The sequence below is a fragment of the Herpailurus yagouaroundi genome, unplaced genomic scaffold (assembly GCF_014898765.1).
Source record: "Herpailurus yagouaroundi ecotype Mexico unplaced genomic scaffold, PumYag 195, whole genome shotgun sequence".
Lineage (NCBI taxonomy): Eukaryota > Metazoa > Chordata > Mammalia > Carnivora > Felidae > Herpailurus > Herpailurus yagouaroundi.
The window spans coordinates 3235571-3249054 of record NW_024412426.1 but is presented as its reverse complement, the minus strand read 5'-3'; the positions used below and the strand labels follow the sequence as shown (position 1 = coordinate 3249054).

General features: G+C 47.4%; 1 protein-coding gene across 2 annotated transcripts in view; it reads right to left on the bottom strand.

Moving 5' to 3' along the window:
* The window catches only part of TRAF5 (TNF receptor associated factor 5), a 51907-nt gene extending 45212 nt beyond the window's left edge, over positions 1-6695 (bottom strand). Inside the window, exon 1 of one of the 2 annotated variants that reach the window (XM_040446379.1) lies at positions 6554-6695. The gene's annotated coding sequence lies outside the window, so the exon portion shown is untranslated. The remainder of the gene's footprint in view (positions 1-6553) is intronic. The other variant, XM_040446380.1, reaches the window with a different exon arrangement.
* Positions 6696-13484: the final 6789 nt, after the last annotated feature.

Below are 13484 nucleotides of genomic sequence, written 5' to 3'. Positions count from 1 at the left end.
TCACTGTCCCCAAACTGTTTTGCAAACAATGTGGTTATTCCTAAGCACCTGTTTTTCTTCTGGAAGTCTGGAATGTTGGTATACGTTAGGCAGAGGGTGCCTACATGACCAGTCCTCAATAGAAACCCTGGGCACCAAGTCTCTAATGAGCTTCTCTGGTAGACAACATTTCACATGTTGTCACTATTCAATGCTGGAGGAATAACGTGACCCTATGTGACATCAGTGGTGGAGAGGACTCTTGGAGCTTGTGCCTGGCTTCTTCTGGACTTTGCCCCATGTGCCTTTTCCCTTTGCCAATTTTGCTTTGGATCCTTTCATTGTAATGAATCATATCTGTATAACTATACGCTGAATCCTGTGAGCCCTCAGAGAAAATCATCGAAGCTGGGTATGGTCTTGAGGAAGTCTTCTTAACAAGAGATGAATTTGGGTTTTCCTTCAAAGGCAGGGGGCATGAATTAGTAGATTAATACAGGAGGCACTCTAGGCAGAAGAAATGATGTGAAGAAAGTTAGGAACAGGGAAGTCAGGTGTAAAAGGCCTTACAGCTGTTTAACACAGCCTAAGCAGAGCTGACATTGAGAGAATCAAGCACTATGATTGTAAGGTGGAAGAAATGGATGCTAGAGAAGTCACATTTGCTCCAATGATCCAGCATCAATGAAGTGAATCAAGTGAAGTCACACATATGGAATTAATACCAAGAAAAGAATGAAAGAAGGTAGTGTCTGTCTGTCCATGGCTAATATCTATGGCATTGGACATTTCTCAGAAAGGTCTGTCAGAAGTGTCACTGAGCAGTTGAAGTAACAATCCAAATTATTGGCTTTTCAAATAAAACACTTCAATATGGGGGCTCCAAAATAATCTACTTCCCATCCATTAAAGGCAACTATTCACTCCTTCCTTTATCCCTTTCAAATGCCTTTGCCCGGGGTCCAATATCCCCTCCCATCTCTCTGGCCCACTTCTCCTCACTCCTCAGGAGGGCTTCCTGGAATAACCCCACCCAACTGGTGAATCACTTCTTTTATTCTGCAACTACTGAGCACTTAGGCCTTCACTTTATGTTAAATTATTTGTCTTTAACCCAGGGAAGCAGGGTAAATTTGCTAGGTTGTAGCGTAGGTATCTGCCCAGCCTCTTCCTCAGAATCTTAATGTCATGAAGGCAGAAGAGGGACTTTCATGACTGTTTAGCTTCACTCCACCCACTTGCCTCCATCCTCTGGCCTCAAGGGCCCTCTACAAATGCAAATGGAAGGCTCAGAACACAGCCTGGCTGTTCCAGCCACCCTCCTTAGTAAGGGAGTGTGGAAAAGGCTCTGGCTGGCAGTTCTGTACCCAGTCAACCTCACTCCACATTTTGCTCTGCTTGCATAGTTGGATCGCATTAAAGGACTTCTCTGCTCCTGGTGATCAAGCCAGTGCCTGTATTTTGCTTCCCAAATCCATTGTATTTCTTCTGCCGGGTCCCTGTGTCACCTTATTACCAGCACAACTATCCCTCCAAGATGGCGGCTGCTGTGCCCACACATTATTCTAAAGGCTGGAATCCTGCCCCTGAAACCCTCTCCCTGGGCCTGGGCCTCCATTATCTTATGCCTCCTGCCCTCCTCTCTGCCTTCTGCCTGCCAAGGGCTTGTCCCAGCTTATCCCCACCATGTCCAGTCCCATCCCAGCCCACCTACCTGGCTGCTGAGCTCTGCTTGGTCTAGATTGCCAAGTGTCAGCAACAGGCTAGTTTAAATGATGGGCTCCCTTGGAACTTGGCAGTTCTTTTGTTTGTCTGTTTTTAATTTAATGTGAATGCCTTTAGGGTCCACACACATTTTCCACCTCCCCAGAGACCCCACAACTCCCTATTGCTATCAAACACATAGAAGAAAAACAGCTTTACTGAGTACCCGCCAGACACTAGACTCTGTGTATATATTGGCTCATTTAATCCTTCCAGCAACCCCAAGTGGGTGACATTACTATCTCTATTTATCATTGGAAACAGAGCCTCATGGAAGTTGGGCAACTTGCCCAGATCATGCAACTACAACCAGCAAGTCATAAATTCAGATTTGAATGCAGCTTTTGAAGTCCACACTATTTCCACTATGCATTTAGGCGGCCCCTCTGCAGCAGTGCAGGAGAGGAAACAGAAAGGCAGGAAAGTGAGTGAATGCACAATCAAGGTAATACAGGAAAGAGGTCGAATGGATGTGTCGAATGGACGTGAACTCAGGGTGCCGCCCTGGGGACCAGAACCGGCCAGGGGAGACAGGCCAGAGGTGACTGTGGGAGAACAGTGATGTCTGCACAGGTGAGGGAGAACTCAGAGGAAGGCACGGCTTGGGATGCGTGTCTGAGGGGTTCCGGAAACATCACGGCGAAGATTCTGTGTGTCACAAATCAAACTGGCCAGGAACAGAGCTGGGTGAGAGACAGAGCCTTTCCTGAAGAGTGTTGGTTTGAGCCATGGGAGGACAGGAGGGCTCTAGGGAGAGGAGCACAGGGGTTAGAGGCCCAGCCTGAGGACACAGCCTGGTCCTCATATGGGCACTTGCAGGGAGGGAGGAGGATGAGAAGCTCAAGGTCAATGAAGGGAACGTCAGTGGGGACAATGGGGCACCCTCCAAGGAGATGGGCAACAGCTGCAGAGCAGGCTGGCGACTGAGGATTACCAGGCCCCAGAAACCTTCGGGCAATCTGAGCGGCAGGGCAGGTGCACAGCGCAGAGCGAGGAATACATAAGTGCAAGTGCTGGCTGCTCTTTCCAGAAGCTGTTCAGTGAAAGGGAGAGAAGAGGGGTTGCAGAAACATGGGCTGTTCCTGTTTAATAGAGGTTGAGCTAGTGGGGCAGAGGAAGAGGTCAGTGGTAAGGGAACGATGGATGGAGCCCGTCAGAGGGAGAAGAGGGTTGCATCAGGGGCATAGGTGGAGAAGGTGCTCTCCCTCCCATGGGTCAGGAGAGTACCTCTTCCCTGAGAGGAAACAGACCATGGGGGAAATACCAGGGATGTTCTGGACTGGAGAGGAGAGAAGCTGGTGGAGCACATGTCCAGCAATGAGGCATGGGCAGCTGCTGAAAGTGAATGGGTCCCCCTTCCCTGTTCACACACTCCGGAAGGGGTGCTCCCTGGGCTCTGTCATTCAACACGGGGACCACAGACCCTGCAGGTACCTGCAGAGGTACCCAGTTCTGGCCACGGCACCATCTAATCATGTGTCACCACCTGCCTCCAGATAACAATACGCAGAATATACTCCTCACTGCCGCTTCAAGCTGACTTTGAATTTTTCTGTCAGGACTGGTGAGTATTTTCACTTTTATTTCCTCTCTGGTCCTCCAGTCCACTTCCTCACAAGACAGGGCCTGCCAGGGGCCATGTGGATCAACTACTGTCTGACCCTCCAAATAAAGCTTTCCTCTGGGCAAAGCAACAAGCTCAGTGGGGCCCAACCCTGGCCTCAGCAGGGGCAGGAACCCTCCAGCCCTGAAGATCGCTTCTGCCCTGGTGCCCTCTACCCTCAGCACACACACAGATGCCCACCTCGCTCTGCTGGGGTGATGACTCCTGCCCCAGAGCAGCCCCAGTAAAAGCCACCATCTGCACAGAAAAAACTCTTCAGAGACTGGGTCTGCCACAGCTTCCCCCTTCCCTTGGTCTATTAGCCCTTAAAGACCCCCAATCAGTGACAAAGGTGTCAGGTGGCCTTTGATGAATGCCTTTCTGGTTCCCTCACGCTCCTCCTGCCCAGAATTCTGGCTTCCTCTAGCCAAAATACCAGGAGAAGAGCACAGGAATTAGAGTCAGGAGACTTGGGCTGGGGTCCTGGCTGGTCCCTACATTCTGTGAGATCTTTCCGGTCACTTCTGTGCCCTAGCTTGCAACCAGGGAAGTGGAAGGAACAGCAACCTCCCTTTCCCTTCTCTCAGGGAGGCCATGAGAAGTTAATCAGGTCAGAAAGGCTATTTTCAAACTGCACAGGGCTGTTCTGATTTCTGGGGTCTAAGCAAGTCCTGCTGACAGCTCAGCCTCTCTGTCCAGAGCCCCACCAAGCACATGTTCCCCAGCCATCAGTCCCAAGGGAGACACATCTCAAATGAATTCGACACAGACATTTGTTTAGGCCTACTCTGTCAGATTCCAGGACCCAAACCAGAATAGACACAGGTCTTGCCCCGAGTTCACTGAGTTGGGGTAGAGCTAACAGAGCAGATGTCTGTCCATGTGGCGCCCCAGGCAGAGCCTCCAGGGGACTCTGCTCTGTGTGGTTGGGAGCACACCAGACATGTGTTACCAGAGTCCAGACTGAGGAGGAGGTGGGTAGATTTAGTTGTCTGAGAAACCAGGGTGGGGGCCTGGAACAGAGGAACCAGGCACCTTAGAGACCCAGGCCCGGCCCAGCAGTGGAACCTAAAGGGTTATTACACTCGGGACTTCACCCTCACCATCTGGGAGATGAGGAGAATAATCCTGCATTGGCCTGACTCACTAGAATATCAGGGAGAACAAAATGAGAACAGCAATGAGAAGACGCTTTAAAAAGGAAAGAGCTTTACAAACATGGAATTATTTTTTCTTCAGGGTCCTCTGCTGAGAAGCTGAGATAATCACAGAAGGTCTGATTGTCTAAAGGCTGACGAGCCTAACGGGGCTGACTCAGAGGCATCCAGCTCCCTCGCTCTGCAGATCGCCCCCAATGAAATATCCCAGTTACAGACTTAGTACTTCCAGTGGACGGGGCCTCCCTCTCCTTTCCGTACTCTTTCCACTGCCCTGCCACCCATAGCCAATGGGTGCTCAGGTGATGCTTGCTGACAGATGGAAACGCTGCCCATCCTACCCTCATGGCCACGGACCTCAGCTCAGAGGACCTGAGAAAGTCACCTCCTTCATCACTGCCCCTCCAGCAGGTCGTCCAGAGCTGGGCTCACACAGGTGACTTTCTCCTGCCTGTGTCCAGGATCTGAGGGCCTACCCATCCCACACAGTTCAAAACAGAATGGTAACGAAAACAAGAAAGCCTCGACAGGGGCTAGATATTTTCTGCTTCCATCTCACAACCAGCTTTCCTGCAGCAGTGACCTTACTATGCAAATCAGAGTAGACCACAGGGAGGAGTGGTCAAATAGTTTTCACCCGACCATCAACTGCACTAACTCCCTTTCATCGGCCATGTGACAAGGGCAGACAGCCAGCAGCAGCACCCTGGGTTTGAGAGGCCCTACCCAGCCTTTCCCGGCCTAAAATTCTCTCTCACACACATAACTGTTCTATTCCCAGAAGCACCTCCATTTCTTTGCATTTTGTCTTCCAGAGCCCTTTTAAACCGTGAACGTTTCTAGAGGAAGAAACCATATTCCACTGGCCTTAGTCACACAGCACCTGTGCCCAATAAATATTTACTGAATTAAATTGGTTACTAGATGCCTGTCCTCAGGGACACGGGTCACGGCCCAGGGCTGTGGAGGGTGGGGCTGCAGGGGCAGCCTTTTCCCAACCTCACCGCTGGCCTAGAGCGGCCCTGCCAGCCACGGGGGCGATAACTGAGTTCCAGAAAGTAAATCTGAAATAGCCAAATATGGAAACTCTGCAGGAGGGGGCAGAACCAGCCGAGAAAGTCGGCAGCGGGCAGAGCAGCCCAGTGGAGTCAGCGACAAGAGTGAGGCCCCGGTATTCACAGAAAATCTTCAGAACTGCCAAAACCCTGCAGAGCAGCGGCAAGGGGGAAGCGATCTGTTCTGGAAAACCCAGATTCCACCAATCCTCTGGGTGTCCCAGGGTAACTCACCTCCCTGAACCTTGGTATCTTCCAAGACCCCTCCGAGCTCAGCTTTGGGTGTGTGTGTGTGTGTGTGTGTGTGTGTGTGTGTGTGTGCTGTGTTGTGTGCTGTGTGGTGTTTCTAAATGAGCACGCTCAATCGAACAGTTCGTGGAGGCTTCCATTCATTCCAATATTAAAGTTTCATTCCAGAGGGCTCCGGTTGGAGAAGTCCTGCAGAAGTGGAGGGGGCGCTGAAGGGTGCGAACCGAGAGCCTGGGGTTTGCAGTGCGTGCGTGCAGGGCACGCCTGGAAATCACCCCTCAACCTGAACCTGGTCCCTCCAGGCCACAGCCGCGCTCTGCAGCAGCTCCCCAGCCCAGACCCCCGGTCTCCGTCCACGACACACCCTTCTCCTGCAAAGAAAACCCGCTCGGAGCCGCGGAGCCTGGCTCTGACCCTCAACACCCAACGGCACCCCCTTGCCCGCAGCAGCGGCCACCAACCCAGCAGGCTCCCCCGGTCCCCCAACCCCCACCCCGCGGCCGCCCGGCGCTGGTCCGGGACGCGCTAGACGCGAGCGCGGCGGGCGGCCAGGCCCGGGACCCCCACAGCCGAGCGCCAGGCGCCAGGAGGTGGTTGCGGGGCCAGTGCCGCTGTGGCGCTTTCGGTTTCAAAGCAAACGGGACGAGCCGAAGAACGCTCCTCGGTCCCCTCACTCCAGCTCTACAGCCTCGGGGCTTATCACCGCGGCGCGGCCACCGCACCGGAGGCGACCTGCCGGGACTCACGTGTGGCTCGGCGCGGGGGTGCTCAGCCGGCGCTGGTCCGCAGGCTCGCGGCTACTCCAGGCAGCGACCGACGACGAGGCGGGGGCCAGGCTCTCAGCCCCCCAGCCCTGCTCGCGGAGCCAGACCGGGGGAGGAAGGAGGGCGGGCCCGGGACCCGGGAAGGGCGGGGCCTGGGGCGGGGCCCGGAGCAGTCCTGGCGAGGGGCGCAGGCCCCAGGGGAAGGGCGGATGCGCAGGAAGGTGTCGGGTAGGACGCGGAGAATTACTGAGCAGTTAGAAATCTAACCTAACCACACTGGAATCACAAGTACCTACAAATAAAAAGCATCTCAGATTTTCCTCAAGTGCCTTTGAACTATACACATCTTACCCTTCAACCTGGGACAACCAAGCTGAGCCAGTCCTTTCCTGCTTTGACTCCCTTAGTTCAAGGTCTCAGGTCTGGTTGGAACCAGTCCTTCCCCATCTTCCTCAGCAGTAGCACAAATTTGTCCGCCCTCCTCCTTGCTGCGTGTCTAGCAATCCTTTAGAATTGTTGAGGTTGACCCTGGACCAAGGGCTCCCCAGACAATCTCTTTGGATCTTCAAAACAGCCTTGTGAAGTAGGCCTGTTCCTCCTCATTTTACCTATGAGCTGAGGTCCAGAGAAGTGACCTGAAGTGAGGTGCCCGAAGGTGGACACTCAGCAAGGGCTGTAGCTACAACTTAAATCCAGCTCTCCTGACTCCTAGACACAGGCCTCTTAGAATACTTCTCTCCAGGAGTGTATGTTCTGAATGGTATTTGTAGGCTATATAAATCTCTGTGGAGGTTGATGGAGCATGAAGAGCGAGATTTTGGAATGAAATAGATCAGAAGTCCAATTCTAGCTTCCTCACTTTCAGTTAGGCAACCGTGGGCAAGTACTTGATTGCCCTGAGCTTTGATTACTCATCAGTAAAAGGGGAGAATTAGTAAAATGCACAACCCAGAGATGCATGGGAGCCGGGCAGAAAGAGACAGGAAGGAGGCCCAAGGCTGCAGTCATGGAGGAGGGGGAGGGACACTGGTGCACTACAGAGCTTGTGTGGGATCTGGAGGAGCAGCCAGGCTCCGGCTCAGGCTCAGGTTCCATGCCATCCTGTCCTCCCATGGTCTCCATTTTTCAACAAGAGCCAGAAATCCAGATTCCAACTTTTGGGTTGGTGAGCCAGATTAACCACTCCAGTGGGCATTGCTTTGGGACTCTAGACCCACCTCACAATCCTGTGTGAAATAAATGAGATAGCATTCCTATATTCCTGATACAGAGTAGGCACTCCATAAACCTTACTGTCTCTCCCTGTTCCCTTATACATCTTCTCTTATCGTTGCCTACTTCCTGACTCATTACCCACCATCCCCCCATACCCTGACCAGCATCTACAAGTCATTGTTGATATGTTTTGTAAGAGTATATCTCCTTTCACTAGCTAGAAGTGAAGTGGCATTTGCAGGTGTGCACTGGGCTCCTAGTACTGTCATTGACTATGATTCCATGGTTTCTCCCCCCTCTTCTTCCCTATCAACTGAATAAAGCAGGCAATTTGTCCCTAGAATCGTATCTGAGTTTTAAATACAATGAAATCAGATGCTGGGACAGATAGAGAATCTTTAGTTGTGGGGAGTGGGGGCTGCATGACTTCAGGGCTAGGAAGTTGAGAGAGAGGAATTTTCAATAGGTGTTACTGTTAGAACTAAAGGTCATGTTCCCAGCTCCCCATGTTGATCACAGAATCCTGGGAAGGGTGTCTGGGAGAATAGAGAAGACAGACCCTGGGAATAGACCAGTCTGATGGAAGAGATATGATCCCTTTCTTCAAGGATCTTGAAGATGGAGGGGAAGGACAGAATGTAAATGTACATAGAAAACCAATATTAAATACTTGCAGGTTATAGCTAACATTTATTTCTTATTATACACCAGGTACTGTGCTCAGTGCTTTGTTGATATCAACCCATTTAATCATCAGCCCTATTTTATAGATAAGAAAACGCATGTCTTGAATAATTTGCTCAATTGCAAAATTCTTAGTTTGGGAAAGGTGGGATTTTAACGTTGGGAGTCTCGTTCTAGGGCTCATAACCACTACACTGCATGTAAATTCAAACAGAACAACTTTAAGAAGGAGATGAATGTTAGCAATTTTATGTTCTGAAAATATTTGCAATGTTACAAACAGAATCCAGTCTTCAAACTAAATCCATCTAATAAAAATAAGGGCAAGATTGGTATATACCAACTTTTTACACCGAATAAAAGAGCTAAACTTTTTATCTATCTCATATAAACACTCTAAATTTACCCCCAAACTTCAGAAAGACATGGCTTTCAGCTGTTTAATTTGCTGGATAAATTAATAGGGTAGGTGATTGTAGCTCTGGTTGTCAATGGAAAGATTGTGTTGATGGAGAGGGGAGGACGCCACCTACTGGAACAATAGATGGATGTATTACCTTCCTCAAGCTGCCCTTGTGTGACAAGACTGATCAATACAAGCAGTTAGAGCAGAGTAAAAGGTCATACCTTCCAACACCTAGAGATCAGTGAGATGAGAAAAAAGGAAAAAAATTCTTCTTGAGACCTAGATTGCATCTTTAACTTCCATTGTAAGTTACAATGGAAATTCTTTGCCCATAATGGAACCACACGCGGAAAGTGTGATATAGCAGCAAACCACTCTCAGGCAAAAAGCAAAACCTCAGGGTGCTGAGCACATAGAACGCTCACTTGCTCGCTAAGTAGGTCCTGCATCGAGGCAATAAATGAATGAATATCTGTGGGTTTCTGAACCAGTGATATGTGGTCCCTTTGCTTTCATCAAATAACCTTTACCTCAGTTCTGCCTGTCAGTGAGCCCAGCAAACACCACAAGAGAGGCAGGAAGTGCTGGGAACAGGGAGCTTCTCCCAGGATGGATATAATTTAAAAAAACAAAACAAAACAAAAGACTTGTTTTCCAGATACTGTTTTCCCAGAGGTATATCCATTATCTGGTAGTACCAGAGTTTACTTATCCATTCACCTAATGAAGATCATCTTGGTTGTTTCCTATTATGAAATAGAATTAATTGGCAGTTTTGAATAAAGCTGCTATAAATTAGTATGCAGGTTTCGGTGGGATATAGATCTCCATATAGTCTGTATTTGTTCCAGAGGATCACTCTCTCAATATACACATTCCTCCCTCCCCTTCTCTGTTCGTGGTTTGATTGTGTGATTGTCAGCTCTTTTGTTGCAACAATTAGATTTTTATTGTTTTAAAATTAGGCCTGCTGTCTTCACTGTTTGCTTGGCCAAATGTGGATTCTGTCCATTTTGACAGTTCCTTTAATAAGATTCACACATGCAATTCCCATCAGTGCTTGGAAAAACATTTTAACATGTTAACTCTGCATAGTCACTGTAAAGTATTAAATGTGTGTGTGTGTGTGTGTGTGTGTGTGTGTGTGTGTGTGTGTCTATTAAGGTTATTATTTAGCCTTAGGAACCATGAAGTAAGATTGTGGGTTTGATTGGCACAATCTGGTTTTGTTAGACCTTGTAGTAGGTTGGTAACAAGGAAGACCATTCATTATTTGATATTTCTCTCTCTTTTTTTTTTTTTTGAGAATGGCGCCTACTCTATATGGAGAGATTTTAAACAATGCTCTTGTAACCCTGGTTATCCACATCCTCTGTTTTACAAACAGGACAGAAGCATTAAGAAGGAAAGGCATATGCTCAGAAAGGGTTTAACATGGGGAAAACTGACAAATTTCAAATGCCTTTGACTCTTACAACACCTCTGTAGTCCATGACCTTGCCTCTCTATCCTGAGAAGTTCCATATGATCCTCAGCAGTCACAATAAGGGCCTCTCATTACGGTACACCATTCTGGGGCTGCTGCATCCACTGCACACACTTTGGTTACGTTTCCCCCCCCCCCCCTTTTTAAACAAATTTACTGTCATACTTTCAATACCACAAAATCCACCCAATCAATGAATTTTAGTAAATGCATACAGTTATGCAACCATAAAATTTTAGAACCAACCCATCACCCTATGTGCCCTTTTGCGTTCCATCCCTACTCCCAGCCCTGGACTCAGGCAAGAGGGGATCTGCTTCCTGTTTCTATAATTTTGCAGTTTCTGGAAAATTTATTTAAATAACTACACAGTATTTTGTGTCAACTGGCATAATGGTTTTGAGATTCATCTAGTTTGTTGCATATACCAATAGTTTCTCCCTTTTCGTTGCTGTTTAGTATGCCATTGTATGGATACACCACATTTTCTTTATCTCTTCACCATCTGATGGGCATTTGGATTATGTTCGGTATTGGGATATGAATAGCGCTGCCATGAACATTTAAGCACAAGTTTTTGTATGCACATACATTTTCATTTCTCTTTAGGTAGATACTGAGGAGTAAAATTACTGGGTTGTATTGTATGTGTACCTTTATTTATTTCTCTTTTAATTTTTTTTAATGTTTATTTTTGAGAGAGTGAGAGACAGAGCACGAGTAGGGGAGGAACAGTGAGAGAGGGGGACACAGAATCTGAAGCAGGCTCCAGGCTCTGAGCTGTCAGCACAGAGCCCAACGCAGGGCTTGAACCCACGAACAGTGAGATCATGACTTGAGCCGAAGTCGGACGCTTAACCGACTGAGCCACCCATGTGCCCCTGTATGTGTACCTTTAATCTGTTAGAAATTGCCAGCTTTCCAAAGGGGTTGTATCACGCATCATACTGCATTTCTACCAGCCATATGAGAAATTTTTGGCTTCTCTGCAAACCTGGCAATGGTTAGTACATATTGTCAATCTTTTTTTTTTTTTTTTAATTTTTTTTCAACGTTTATTTATTTTTGGGACAGAGAGAGACAGAGCATGAACGGGGGAGGGGCAGAGAGAGAGGGAGACACAGAATCGGAAACAGGCTCCAGGCTCTGAGCCATCAGCCCAGAGCCCGACGCGGGGTTCGAACTCACGGACCGCGAGATCGTGACCTGGCTGAAGTCGGACGCTTAACAGACTGCGCCACCCAGGCGCCCCTTGTCAATCTTTTTAATATTAGCCATTCTAGTGGGTATTCTAGGTACCTTATTGTGGCTTTACTTTGCATTTCCTTTATGACTAATGGTGTGACATCTTTCCATGGACTCATTTGATATTTGCATAACTTCTCTATCCAAATGTCTATCCAAATTTTCCGCCCATTTGAATTGATTTTTGTTGTTCTTGTCTTCTTATTGTTGTAAGAGTTCTTATTATTGGGTTCTTAAGAGTTCATTATACATTCTGGATACAAATCTTTTATCAGATACATGTTTTATAAATAATTTTCTCCCTGCCTTTTTATTCTCTTAGTTGTATCTTTTTGAAAAGATGTTATTAAATTTTGAAGAAATCCAATTTATCATTAATTTTTTCTTTTTTTTTTTTTTTTTTTAAATTTTTTTTCAACGTTTTTATTTATTTTTGGGACAGAGAGAGACAGAGCATGAATGGGGGAGGGGCAGAGAGAGAGGGAGACACAGAATCGGAAACAGGCTCCAGGCTCCAAGCCATCAGCCCAGAGCCTGACGTGGGGCTCGAACTCACGGACCGCGAGATCGTGACCTGGCTGAAGCCGGACGCTTAACCGACTGCGCCACCCAGGTGCCCCATTAATTTTTTCTTTTATGGATCATTCTTTTGATAATGTATTTTATTCCAGGAGTTTATAGTTTCAGTTCTTACATCTAGGCCTATGATCCATTTCAAGTTAATTTTTTTGTGCACAGTGTGAAGTAAGGATCAAGATTTTTTTGTTTTGGGGGCGGGATTCTTTTTGGCATACAGACATCTTATCCTTTCTGCCATTGAATTACTCTGGCACCTTCACTGAAAATCAATTAACCATATATGCGTGAGTGTACTTCTGGACTCTATTCTGTTCCATTGATCTATATGTCCATCTTTACACCAATATCACAGTGTCTCTATTACTGCAGCTTTATAACAAGTAATCAGTTAGTGTAAGTTCCCAGTTTTGTTCTTCTTTTTCAAAATTGTTTTGGTTAATCTAAGTTTCAGGTTGGCATTTGTTTGTATAAATAAAGTTTTGTTGATAAATAGCCATGTCTGTTGATCTATATATTTTCTTTAAAAATTTTTTCTTGGGGCGCCTGGGTGGCGCAGTCGGTTAAGCGTCCAACTTCAGCCAGGTCACGATCTCGCGGTTCGTGAGTTCGAGCCCCGCGTTGGCTCTGGGCTGATGGCTCAGAGCCTGGAGCCTGTTTCCAATTCTGTGTCTCCCTCTCTCTCTGCCCCTCGCCCGTTCATGCTCTGTCTCTCTCTGTCCCAAAAATAAATAAATGTTGAAAAAAAAATTAAATGAAAAAAAGTTTTTTTTTTCTTATTTTATTTTATTTATTTATTTTTTTTAAGAGAGACAGAGCTTGAGCTGGGAAGGGTCAGAGAGAGGCGGGAACACAGAATCCGAAGCAAGCTCCAGGCTCTGAGCTGTCAGCACAGAGCCTGACATGGGGCTTGAACCCACAGACCACAAGATCATGACCTGAGCCAAAGTCAGATGCTTAACCAACTGAGCCACCCAGGCACGCCTGATTTATATATTTCCTATAGCTGGTTTTGAACTACATGGGTAGAGATGAGTAGTTGCATGCAACAGGTGTGGACTGCAAAGCCTAAAATAGTTACTGTCTGGCCATTTATAGAAAAAGTTTGCTGACCCCTGGTCTAGAGCCTTTACATCACCATGTAAATTTTGGAAATAATCTGACAATTTGTACAAAACAAACCTCCTAAGATTTCAATAGAGATTGGGTTGAATCTATGAATTTGAGGAGAATTACCATCTTAACAATATTAAGACTTCCAATCCATAAACATGGTGTATCCCTCAATTTATTTAGGTCTT